General features: G+C 41.5%; 1 protein-coding gene across 8 annotated transcripts in view; it reads left to right on the top strand.

Moving 5' to 3' along the window:
• The window catches only part of tbc1d5 (TBC1 domain family, member 5), a 478,503-nt gene that overhangs the window by 133,463 nt on the left and 332,777 nt on the right, over positions 1-12,263 (top strand). For 4 of the 8 annotated variants that reach the window (XM_080209720.1, XM_080209649.1, XM_080209664.1 and 1 more), the window contains exon 3: positions 9,952-10,021. The exons of 2 other annotated variants lie outside the window; for them this stretch is intronic. The gene's annotated coding sequence lies outside the window, so the exon portion shown is untranslated. The remainder of the gene's footprint in view (positions 1-9,951; positions 10,022-12,263) is intronic. 2 more of the 8 variants (XM_080209656.1, XM_080209674.1) reach the window with 1 other exon arrangement.

The following is a 12,263-nucleotide window of genomic DNA, read 5'->3' as shown; positions in this document are numbered from 1 at the left end:
GGTGAAGAGTCGCAAGCAAGTAGTAATGGTAGCTTTGGATTAAAATGAATCAATACTTAAGACTTCTGCAAAGCATCTTTGATACCGTTGTATGCATTCTTACATTCTGTTGTCCAGTCCCATGACTGTTTTATGCACAGTAAGTTATGCAATGGCTTCAATGCTGTAGGTAAGTTAGGAACAAATTTGCCTTAATAATTTACAAATTCTGGAAAGGTCCTCAATTGCACCATAATTGTCGGACGCTATATTAGAAGCACCATGTCCATCTTTTTACGTGCTTTATGTAGGCCTTTACTATCAGTAACATGACCCAAATATTGCACTGATGTCTGAAGAAAAATCATACTTTTGATATGTAGACCATGTCTTGAAGACGTTCCATTGTTGCTTCTATAACTTATTCAAAAGTTCTTGCTCACTGGACTGTGGAATTAGAATATCATCTAGGTAGCATTCTATACCAGAGAGACCACTTAAAATCTGATCCATTGATCTTTGTAATTGAGCAGATGTGGATGTTATTCCAAAAGACAATCTTTTATAACAAAAAAACCTTTGAATGACAATGGTTAGCAATGGTTGAGATTCAGTGGATACGTAAATATGCTTGTGAAAGATCAATCTTGCTGATTTTCTGCCCACCTGATAAGCCAGCAAACAAATCTTCAGTTAAAGGAAATGGCTATCAATCAGCACAATGCTGGATTGATCTTTGTTTTAAAAATCACCACAAATCAGAATTGAACCATCTGGTTTCATGACAAGTAGTCTAGTCCAGTCACTCACTGTAACTTGCGCTATCACACCAGTGTTAACGAGTCCTACTAAGTCGTCTTCGACTTTGGAATGAATCATATATGGAACCACTCTTTCTTTGAGACTTATTGGTTGACTCTTAGGCTTTATCTTGAGTTTCACTTGAACTCCCTTCAGTGAACCAAGTGTCTCTTCAAATGCACTCTTGTATTTATCCAGAAGATACTGTAGGTCTGTTTTGGCATTGACCAATTTGTGGAAAGAACTCTACTTGAGCTTTGCCTTTTCCAACCGTGGTCTCACAAATAGAGGTACAAAATTGACAGAGACCAACATGGAGAGGCAATTCTGCTGTTTGTCCACTCAACTCTACATTGAGCAAGATGTAACCTTTGAATGGCATTATCTCTTCTGTGTATGTCCTTAAAGTCATATCAGTGGGTTTTGAAGGAAGGTGCTTCAGCTTTTGTTGATACGTAGCCTCAAAAATTAAGGATAGAGTCGCACCTGTATCAACCTCCATACTGACAGGTTGTCCACTAATTTTGGAATCACTCAGAATCTGTGATTCACACTATTTGGATAAGATGATCAGTTGGGGCTCTTCCTCATACATTTGGACAGTCTCTTCTTTATGGTCGTCATTCTTCCATATTTTTGTAGAATGTAACTTGTTTTTCTTCTTGAAGATACCCAAATTCTCCATTTAAATAGTCTTCTCTGGGAAGCTTGTCCAGCCAAACAAACTTTTGCAATTTCAACAATTTTGCCATAATTCATGCATTGACTATCCTCACTCCAGCATTCACTCACTGAATGGCCTGTTTTGGCTCATCTGTAACATGCTTGTTGCCGTTTTGACTTCTTATGGACAGTTCCCAGCTTGAGGATCTTCATTCCTGCAGCAGACTGTGAAGCCTCTTAGGCAGCCAGTTCCATCAACTGCAATTCCTACTGCTGTCCTTAAAGTCAAAGTATGCTCAGTCTTCTTTAGCCTAATTTTGAAGACCACCAACTAGATGATCACAGTATCTTCTAGTGACTCAAATCCATCAAAAGTTGAACTACCCTTTTTAAGGTACCACAAACCGAGCAATGCATTTGCCTTTCACTTGATTCCTTTGGTGGAACCCGAATCATTCTTTGATGATCAGTAGCTTTGGAAAGTTATGGTCTTCAAGGATCTTTGTCAAATCAATGGAGGTTTTGATTCCTGGCTTTGCGGAGTGAACCTAGCTCCAGAGCAAATTATTGTATTGAGAAAGCTAGTAAGAACAACTTGTCCACATTTTTTTCAGTACTGAAACTACTCTGCATAGGGTCTGCATAGTTCATTTTCTTCATTGAAAGGGCCCATAATTCCTAATTGACCAGCCATTTCTCTTGCTGGCACTAATGACTCAAGATTGTTCAGTATATTTTATTTTACTGTCTTTCCCGTGCTCCCCTTTTTACCTTGGAGACTATTGACTCGGTGTATTTTTATCCAGGTGGTCCCAGCTCTATAGCAATGGATCCACTCTTTTCAAATAGGCCCGTTATGTCCTTGCACCTCACCTTCTCTGAACATAAGAACAGAAGAACATAAGAAATAGGAGCAGGAGTAGGCCATCTAGCCCTTCAAGCCTGCCCCGCCATTCAATAAGATCATGGCTGATCTGAAGTGGATCAGTTCCACTTTCCCGCTTTCTCCCCATAACCCTTAATTCCCTTGTCTATCAGAAATCTATCTAACCGTGACTTAAATATATTCAACGAGGTAGCCTCCACCACTTCAATGGGAAGAGAATTCCAGAGATTCACCACCCTTTGAGTGAAGAAGTTCCTCTGCAACTCCGTTCTAAACTGCACCCCTCCCCCCGCTTAATTTGAGGCTGTGCCTCTAGTTCTGCTATCCTTTCTAAGCGGGAAGAATCTCTGTACCTCTACCCTATCTAGCCCCTTCATTATCTTGTAAGTCTCCATAAGGTTCCCCCTCAGCCTTCTAAACTCTATTGAGTATAGACCCAGTCTATTCAATCTCTCTTCATAAGCTAACCCCCTCATCTCTGGTATCTACCTTCTCTGTACTCCCTCCAAGGCCAATATATCCTTTCAAATACGGGGACCAAAACTGCACACAGTACTCTAGTTGCGGCCTCACCAGTGTCCTGTACAGTTGCAGCAAGACCTCCCTGCTTTTATATTCTATCCCCCTCGCTGTAAAGGCCAACATTCCATTCGCCTTCTCGATCACCTGCTGCACCTGCAGACTGGGTTTTTGCGATTCGTGCACAAGGACCCCCAGGTCCTTCTGCACAGTAGCACGCTGCAGCTTTTCATCCTTTAAATAATAACCCGTCCTACTATTATTTCTACCAAAGTGGATGACCTCACATTTGCTAACATCATGCTCCATCTGCCAGGTCCTCGCCCACTCACTCAGCCTATCCAGATCTCTCTGCAGACCTTCCACGCAATTTGCTTTTCCACTCATCTTCGTGTCATCAGCAAATTTTGTTACCCTACACTCAGCCCCCTCCTCCAGATCGTCTTATGTAAATGGTAAATAGTTGAGGCCCTAGCACTGATCCCTGCAACACTCCACTAGTCGTCAACTGCCAACCAGAAAAGCACCCAGTGCCAGAAGAAACACCTCTTATAAAACCGCACAAAGAGCTTTTTTTCTTTCTTGTTTCCCTGAACTGACACATCAGTCATTAATCCTGTTGTTGCCTCTCCCCAACCTTCAGAAAATTGAAGTGTGAGGTTCCACGTTGTCCTTTTCTTCTACTTAGGATCTTCTCTTGATGTTTTCGATTTAAAAAAAAATCCTGATTCATTGCCAGTTTTCTTTTTGTAATGTTCTAACTCTGTTAGGAGTTGTGGGTTTTACCAAAAAGAAAACTATGTGGTTTGTATGCATAGATTAAAACTAACAGCTGATTTCCTTTGAGTTGTTCTCTGCACACAGCCTCTGCATCAACCTAATAACAGCACCATCAAATCATGTGATCAGCTCTTGGAGCAATCTGCAACTAAAATATATAACTGCAAGGAAATCTGCCAACTTTACTTGATATGGACTTCATGTCCTGCCAAATCCAAACTAATGGAGTTGACTCCTAACTGCCCTCTAAAAAGGCATAGCAGGCCATTCAGTTCAAGGGTGGTTGTGGTGAACAAGAAATGCTGGCCTTATCAGCAATGACTGCATCCCACCAAGGAATTCATTCTTTTTAAAAGTCATAGCTTATTGAGGGCCAAAAGCTAGACTGAAAAAGTTCAAAATACAGTTGTATAAAACTTGAGGGAGAATTGTTTTTAGGGCAATTAAACCAGGGAATTGAGAGTGAAATATCAAGAAAGTGATCAAAGGTAAACTTATCTCTGGCCCAATGGGAGGAAAGAAGCTAAGTGGATAGCAAGGTCAGGAAGAGTGGCTGAGAGTTTATATGGAGGATGAGATCAATGGAGGACAAGATGGCGGTAAAGCGTAGGAGAGAGGTTGAGACAGAGATTTGAAATGATCAAGAATGAGGAGTTGCAGAGACTGAGGGAGAAAAACAGTGACAATATCTTAGTAATAAATCTTAATTGTCCTTGGCTTGTCAGTAGAAAATGTGAACTATGGTTAGAAAGGTTGAGATCCTTTAAGGAGAGTATAGAGATGGCCAAAAGGTGATTGGATGATGAGGGCTACACTGCCACATCATGATATGGAAGGATGAGGTGGTGGAAGGTACTGCCAAGTAGCAGTACTTTATGAAGGGTAGGCCTTATCACCTGTGAATGAAGCTTTTCTCCATGCCACGATATTAATGCAATCATCCATAATACGTTTTGGATAGCAAAGACTCCATTCAATATAGCCTTGACATCCTTCCTTGGGACTAGTCGCCTAGAATTAAATATACTACTCCAGCTGAGGTCTGAACAATGTTTTATGAAGGTTTTGCATAACTTTCTTAGTTTTGTAGCTTTGCTTCTACTAAAGTGAAGGGTCGTAAACATAGATTTACTGCATGAATGAAGGCCTTGCTGTGATTGTGCAAGCTGCATTTTTAACAACGTTTTTAACTTGTCCTGCTACCTCCAAAGATTTGTGTACATATATTCCATTAAATTTATCATTGTTTAGTTTTTATTAATTCTCCTCATTCCTCCTACCAAAGTAAATCACTTCATGGTGTTCCTGCAGTTATTAAAAACCTGGAAAAGACATTGAATTTGTCAATGGTTCATGTCACACTATCTATAATCCCCATGACTTGCCTGGACTTGCAAAATCTCAATAACTGTCCTGTCTGGAGACGATACACATCTCTTTAACCTGTGCTTAACGCTCTCTTCACTCACATTGTCTGTATTTTTAAAACTTGATTACCTGTAAAGACACGCATTCCAATCGCTATTTTGTAAATTGAGTTTGTGTCTTTATGTGCCCTGTTTGTGAATAGAACTCCTACTCACCTGACGGAGGGGCAATGCTCCAAAAGCTAGTGGCTTTTGCTACCAAATAAACCTATTGGACTTTAATCTGGTGTTGTGAGACTTTTTACAACATTCAAGGATACATTCTTGCTTTTAAATTTGCCACAAATTGTGTTTTATAAACAAAAAATGCTGGATAAACTGTAAAAGTCTGGCAGCATATGTGAGGAGAAGCAGAGTTAATGTTTTGGGTCTTGCTTTTATCTTTAAACAAAAACATTGATTTAGATTTCAAAGCATTATTTTGTCCACAATTTTCCATTAATGCATCGGTCTTGACCATGTTCTGTGAATAGTCAATCTTTCTCATTCTGGAAATTGCAGACCTATGTGGCTTCCTACAATCTTACTGAAGCTGTTTAGCTGAAATTTATGACTGTGAATTCCTATTCTTTCAATAGAAAGTTGCAGAAGGCAACATATGCAAACAAACCTCTGGTATTGACAAGTATAATCAGTTTCTTGTGTAATAAGTCCTCAGCTTCGTGGAGAAAGAGGCAGAGAGTGGGGGTCAATGGGTGCTATTCAGATTGGCGGATGGTGACTAGTGGAGTGCCTCAGGGGTCGGTGCTGGGGCCTCAGCTATTTGCCATTTATATAGATGATCTGGAGGAGGGAACCAAGTGTATGGTGTCGAAATTCGCTGATGACACCAAGATTGGTGGAACGGCAAATTGCGCGGAGGGTGTGGAGAGTCTGCAGAAGGATCTAGATAGGCTGGGCGAATGGGCCAGGAACTGGCAATTGGAATTTAATGTTGGCAAGTGCGAGGTGGTCCACTTTGGTAGGAATAATGGTAGGAAGGATTATTACTTACGTGGAGAAAAACTGCAGCAGGCGACGGTGCAGAGGGACCTGGGGGTCCTTGTGCATGAGTCGCAAAAACCCAGCTTGTAGGTGCAGCAGGTGGTCAGGAAGGCGAATGGGATGCTGGCCTTCATAGCGAGGGGGATTGAATATAAAAGTAGGGAGGTCTTGCTGCGGCTGTATAGGGCATTGGTGAGGCCGCAGCTGGAGTACTGTGCGCAGTTTTGGGCGCCGTACTTACGCAAGGATATTTTAGCCTTAGAGGGAGTGCAGAGGAGGTTTACTAGGCTGATGCCGGAGTTGAGGGGGTTGAGCTATGAGGAGAGGCTGAATAAACTAGGCTTGTACTCGTTAGAGTTTAGAAGAATGAGGGGAGATCTCATTGAGACGTATAAGATGATGAATGGGATGAATAGGATAGAGGTGGAGAGACTCTTCCCGCTCAGAAAGGACAGTAGGACTAGGGGGCACAGCCTCAAGATAAAGGGGGGGGGGGCGGTTTAGAACGGAGTTGAGGAAGAACTTCTTCACTGTAAGGTGAATCTCTGGAATTCTCTGCCTGTTGAAGTGGTGGAGGCTACCTCGCTAAATATTTTTAAGACGCGGGTTGATGTGTTTTTGATAAGAGAAGGGATTAAGGGTTATGGGGAGAGGGCGGGAATGTGGAACTGAGCCACAACAGATCAGCCATGATCTTATTGAATGGCGGGGCAGGCTCGAAGGGCCAGATGGCCTACTCCTGCTCTTATTTCTTATGTTCTTATGTAAAGCAAATTTGAAGCTGATTTTGCACTTTGTCAAAAACAAGTGATTTTATTGGTTTGTGATTTAATTGTTGACTTCTTTTGCATGTCCATTCTCGATTAGCTCTCAATCCTTGGTACTTTTCCATTAAAGTTTATATTGCTGATTTCACTGTGTTTGGTCAGTGCATCAAGTAATTTGTGATTTGTTACTGTTTCACAAATATAAGATGCAAACTAAACAATGTCAGCTGTGACTCAGTTGGTAGCACTGTCCACTCTGAGTTAGAAGGTTGTGGATTCAAGTCCCACCTAGGATTTGAGCATAAGTACTAAGGTTGAAACTCCAGTGCAGAGAAAAATGTCAGAAATGTTGTCTGTCTTCCCTCTCAGGTGGATGACAATGATCCTGTGATATGACTTTGAAGAAGAGGGGGGAGTTCTCCCTGTTCTCCTGCCTAATCCTTAGCTCTCATTCAAGATCACAAGGACAGGTTATTGGTCATTATCACATCATAGATTGTGGGAATTTGTATGCAATTTAGTTGCCATGTTTCTGTAATCGCAAGTAGGATTAAACTTCATTGGCTGTTGGAGACATCTGGTGGACATGAATTGCACCATATAAATGCAGTACTTTTTATGTTTGTTGCTTGATAGAGCAGACACAGCACGGTTTCATTAAAGGGAAGTCGTGTCTGACAAATTTACTGGAGTTCTATGAGGATGTGTCTAGGGCGGTGGATAGAGGAGAGCCGGTGGATGTGGTCTTTCTGGATTTTCAGAAGGCGTTTGACAAAGTACCTCACAAGAGATTATTGCAGAAGGTCGAGGGACATGGAGTTGGGGGTAGGGTGTTAGCGTGGATAGAGGATTGGTTGTCAAATAGAAGGCAGAGAGTGGGGGTCAACGGGTGCTATTCGGATTGGCGGATGGTGACTAGTGGAGTGCCCCAGGGGTCGGTGCTGGGGCCTCAGCTTTTTACCATTTATATAGATGATCTGGAGGAGGGAACCGAGTGTAGGGTGTCAAAATTTGCTGATGATACCAAGATTGGGGGAACGGCAAATTGTGCGGAGGGTGTGGAGAGTCTGCAGAAGGATCTAGATAGGCTGGGCGAATGGGCCAGGAAATGGCAAATGGAATTTAATGTTGGCAAGTGTGAGGTGGTCCACTTTGGTAGGAATAATGGTAGGAAGGATTATTACTTACGTGGCAAAAAACTGCAGCAGGCGACGGTGCAGAGGGACCTCGGGGTCCTTGTGCATGAGTCGCAAAAACCCAGCTTGCAGGTGCAGCAGGTGGTCAGGAAGGCGAATGGGATGCTGGCCTTCATAGCGAGGGGGATTGAATATAAAAGTAGGGAGGTCTTGCTGCAGCTGTATAGGGCATTGGTGAGGCCGCAGCTGGAGTACTGTGTGCAGTTTTGGGCGCCGCACCTGCGCAAAGATATTTTGGCCTTGGAGGGAGTGCAGAGGAGGTTTACTAGGCTGATACCGGAGTTGAGGGGGTTGAGCTATGAGGAGAGGCTGAATAAACTAGGCTTGTACTCGTTAGAGTTTAGAAGAATGAGGGGAGATCTCATTGAGACGTATAAGATGATGAATGGGATGGATAGGATAGAGGTGGAGAGACACTTCCCGCTCAAAAAAGACAGTAGGACTAGGGGGCACAGCCTCAAGATAAAGGGGGGGGCGTTTTTGAATGGAGTTGAGGAGGAACTTCTTCACTCAAAGGGTGGTGAATCTCTGGAATTCTCTGCCCGTTGAAGTGGTGGAGGCTGCCTCGCTAAATATTTTTAAGACGCGGGTTGATGGGTTTTTGATAAGAGAGGGGATTAAGGGTTATGGGGAGAGGGCGGGAAAGTGGAACTGAGCCACGACAGATCAGCCATGATCTTATTGAATGGCGGGGCAGGCTCGAAGGGCTAGATGGCCTACTCCTGCTCCTATTTCTTATGTTCTTATGTTCTAGAATGTTCATGGTGTTAGCCATGTCTCCGTTGATAGCACTCTTACCTGAGTCAGAAGATTGCAAGTTCAAGTTCCACTCCAGATACTAGAGAACCAAGATTAAGGCTGATATTCCGGTGCAATACTGAGGGAGTGCTGCACTGCTAGAAAATACCATCCATTTTGGATGAAATGATAAACCTAGGCCCCCATCTGATACCTCAAATGGATGTAAAAAATCCCATAGCACAATATCAAAGAAGTGTAGGGGAGTTCCCCATAGGTACCTGGTCAATGTTATCCCTCAGACAACATTGCTAAGAACAGATATGCTGATTGTTATCACACTACTGTTCTGGAAACTTGCTGTGTGCTAATTGTCTGCTGTGTTTCCTCCATTACACCAGTGGCTACACTTCAGAAATGTTTCATTGGCTGTAAAGCATTTTGGGACATTCTGAGGTCATGAAGAGTACAAGATAAATGCGAGTGTTTTTCTTTTAGAAGTTTGGTGTCAGCTATGTGATATCTAAAGTATGATATAAAATGTACACCAGAAGCATGACATTTTAAATGTGTGTTTGTATTATATTCAATGTCAGACACACTCCCTGTTGCTGAGCTGCTGAGCTCCTCAATAGTTTTATGACCTCTTAACTGCTGCAACGCTCTGTTGGTTGTTCTTTCATTATCTAAACTTATGCTTACCCAAAATTCTGCTATCTGTACAATATTTGCACCAAGTCCAGGTCAACCACCTCCCCCACCCCCCCCCCCCCCCCCCCCCCGCCCCTGTCTTGCAACACCAGCTTCCAATCTTAAAATTCACATTCTTGTTGTCAAATTCCAATTCTGGCCTCTTGTGCATTCCTGATTTTACTTATCCATTATTGGTTGCTGTGCCTTCAGCTGCCTAGTTGCTAAGCTCTTGGAATTCTCTCCATAAGCTCTGGAATTCTCTCCCTAAACCTTCCTTTCTCTCTAGCTGTCTCTCCTCATATAAGCCATTCCTTGAAGCCTACCTCTTTCACCTGTGCTAATATCACCTCATGTGATCAGTATTACATTTTGCCTGATAATGCAACTGTTTAAAGGTGTTATATGTTCTTGTTCATCACACCATCCATGTGAAGATTTTGTAATGTCTTGATTGTGCCTGATAAAAACACTTAAAAACTAAGAAGTGTTTGCTAACATTATCATTCCTAATTTTTCAGATCACCCATCACTTGGTACTGCTGATTATTAAATTGCCAATCCCACCTTTGTCTTTAGGTGGCACTGTGAGTAAGTTTCTCAAATTTGTTAAACAGTTTATTTTCCACCATGTGAAATTTATTTAAATTTACCGGTGTGTCTTAAATCAGATTATGCATGCTTATGTGTGTCTTCTGCCTTTCCTTTTCCTCGATCTCTGCCATTTAGTTGCAGCCATTCATACCTTTGCTTTTCATCACTTTACTCATTGTTACTCCCTTTTGTCATTTACTCACTCCTGTTTTTCACTCTGCTGTCTTTATCTTTTTCCTGTCCCCCTTCTCCTTGGATCTGCACTAGCACAAAAGCTGTTTGTTTGCCTATAATCACTGACTTCAAGCATTAACACCTTTCCTCTCTGCACAGGTGCATCCAGATGGCTTGAGTGCTCCCAGCATTTTGTGTTTTTAATTCAGATTGCCAGCCTCCACACTTTATTTTAATTTTTGGTTTTCTTTCCTTTGTTCTTTTTTTCTCCTCCTCTCTCTCTCTTTCATCCTTTCTCTTTTCTTGTTTTCCATTCGGTTTTATTCTCTGTCTTTATTTTGTTTTAAAGCTTTCTCGGTCATTTGAGTGGGACTAATGGGGTATGTGGTGGGAAAGGAAGATTTTTATGGTGATGCTGCAGTATGCTAGGTGGGTAAGGATCTTGTCTGGGCTACAAATGATCAGTTACAACTGCTTTTTCATTATTTGTGGAGTTGTTGACAATTTTGACAAGCTGCAATTTAAAATTATCCATCAGAAAGTGATGGTGAGCTTTCGTCCAAAGAGGGTGTTAAATAGGGAATTCTCAGGATTTTTACACTGAACATGAAGAAACCAGAATGACGTACACTTTTGTTTAGATGATTTTGTTCCTATAACTTTGTTGCCCTTGTAGTAATGGGGTTAGAATTTATTGGGTTGGGCAGTGCTTTTGAAATAAATTTGTTGAGTTGTTTTAGTTTTGCTTAGTGCTTATTACAGCCAGAATATAACAGTGATAGTGGAATGGATGTTGAGTTCATTGGAGATATGATGATCAAATAAGCTGCTCTGCTGAGAGGCAAGTCTGCCTTTTGGGAGGCAAATAATGGCTATCAAGAGGGCTCAAGATAGGCAATATTTTCCAATGGTTAATGCAGGGTACTCGTTGAGTTAGAAGATATCAAGGGAAAGGACAAACAATGAGATCAAATGGCAGGTAATGCTGTGAGGGACAGAATGGAGTGTGTTTAGGGTGCTTGAAAAAAAGATGACAAAATTTGGAAATGTGAGTTTAAATACTCTGAACCAACAAAATAGGATTAGGTTGGGGCAGGAGCAGAGATGGAGACCAATGTTGAGTGAAGTTGGACGGAACCAAGGCCAGGGTGTATTTGGGTCAAGGTTTAAGGCCTTTGCATTATTAAAGATCGTTCCTGGCACTTAACACGGAAGCAGAAGTTTGTTTTTAACATGTTTTTAGCATGATAAAGAAATGAAAGTGTATGTGAAGTCTTTAAAATTCTAGCTCTCAGAATAAAGAGCAAAGGAAGAAGAAAGGAGTGGAAGCTCATGTTATCTCATTGTGACAAAATGACTGTAAAACTGGCTCAAGAATTGGTGTAAAGGAATTGATAATGGGAAGCCCTGAAGACAAGAAGGGTTTGGTCCCTGTTAAGAGATTTGCATGGAAAAGGCAAGTTCACAGGCTAGTTGTGGAGCTTGGTAAGAGCATTACCTTGATTGAAGCAATAGACCAGATGGAAAGAACAAGTGGCATATGCTGACAGTAAGATTTTGAATAGCCAGTATAGCTGAAAAAAGGAATGGGGGGGAAGAACAGAACAGAGGTGAAGGGAGATTACAGTGGATGTATACATAAGCATGTAGAAATATTGAGCGTGTAGGAGCACTTGAAAGAAGGTAGTTTGTTTTTTGGTGGATTATCATGAGCATATTTGATATAAACATTACAAATTATGACAGCTATTTTATGTTTTAACTTGAAATGCCTTGAAGATTTTTAAAGTGAGAAAAATTGACTTTCAAGAGTTGGAGCAATGCTAAATAATTATATGTCCACTTGCCTTAGTGTGATGTCAGTTGGGGGAAGAATTGGATAGTAAATGTTAGCGTTAGTACCAAGACTTATAGAAGCAGAAAGTACTGCTGAAATTCATGTGTTACTTGCATCACAAAAATCTGACTAAATAGTGAAAATGATAATTAGACATGAAAAAAAGACACTTCTTAAATAATTTATTGAAGTTATTAATGTAGCTTAGTTAAAACTTCAGTAGTTATC

This window comes from Carcharhinus amblyrhynchos, chromosome 2 (genome assembly GCF_965287045.1).
Source record: "Carcharhinus amblyrhynchos chromosome 2, sCarAmb.v2.hapA, whole genome shotgun sequence".
NCBI classification, from domain to species: domain Eukaryota; kingdom Metazoa; phylum Chordata; class Chondrichthyes; order Carcharhiniformes; family Carcharhinidae; genus Carcharhinus; species Carcharhinus amblyrhynchos.
Note: the sequence above shows the minus strand (reverse complement) of the source record. Positions and strands in the feature narration are given on the sequence as shown.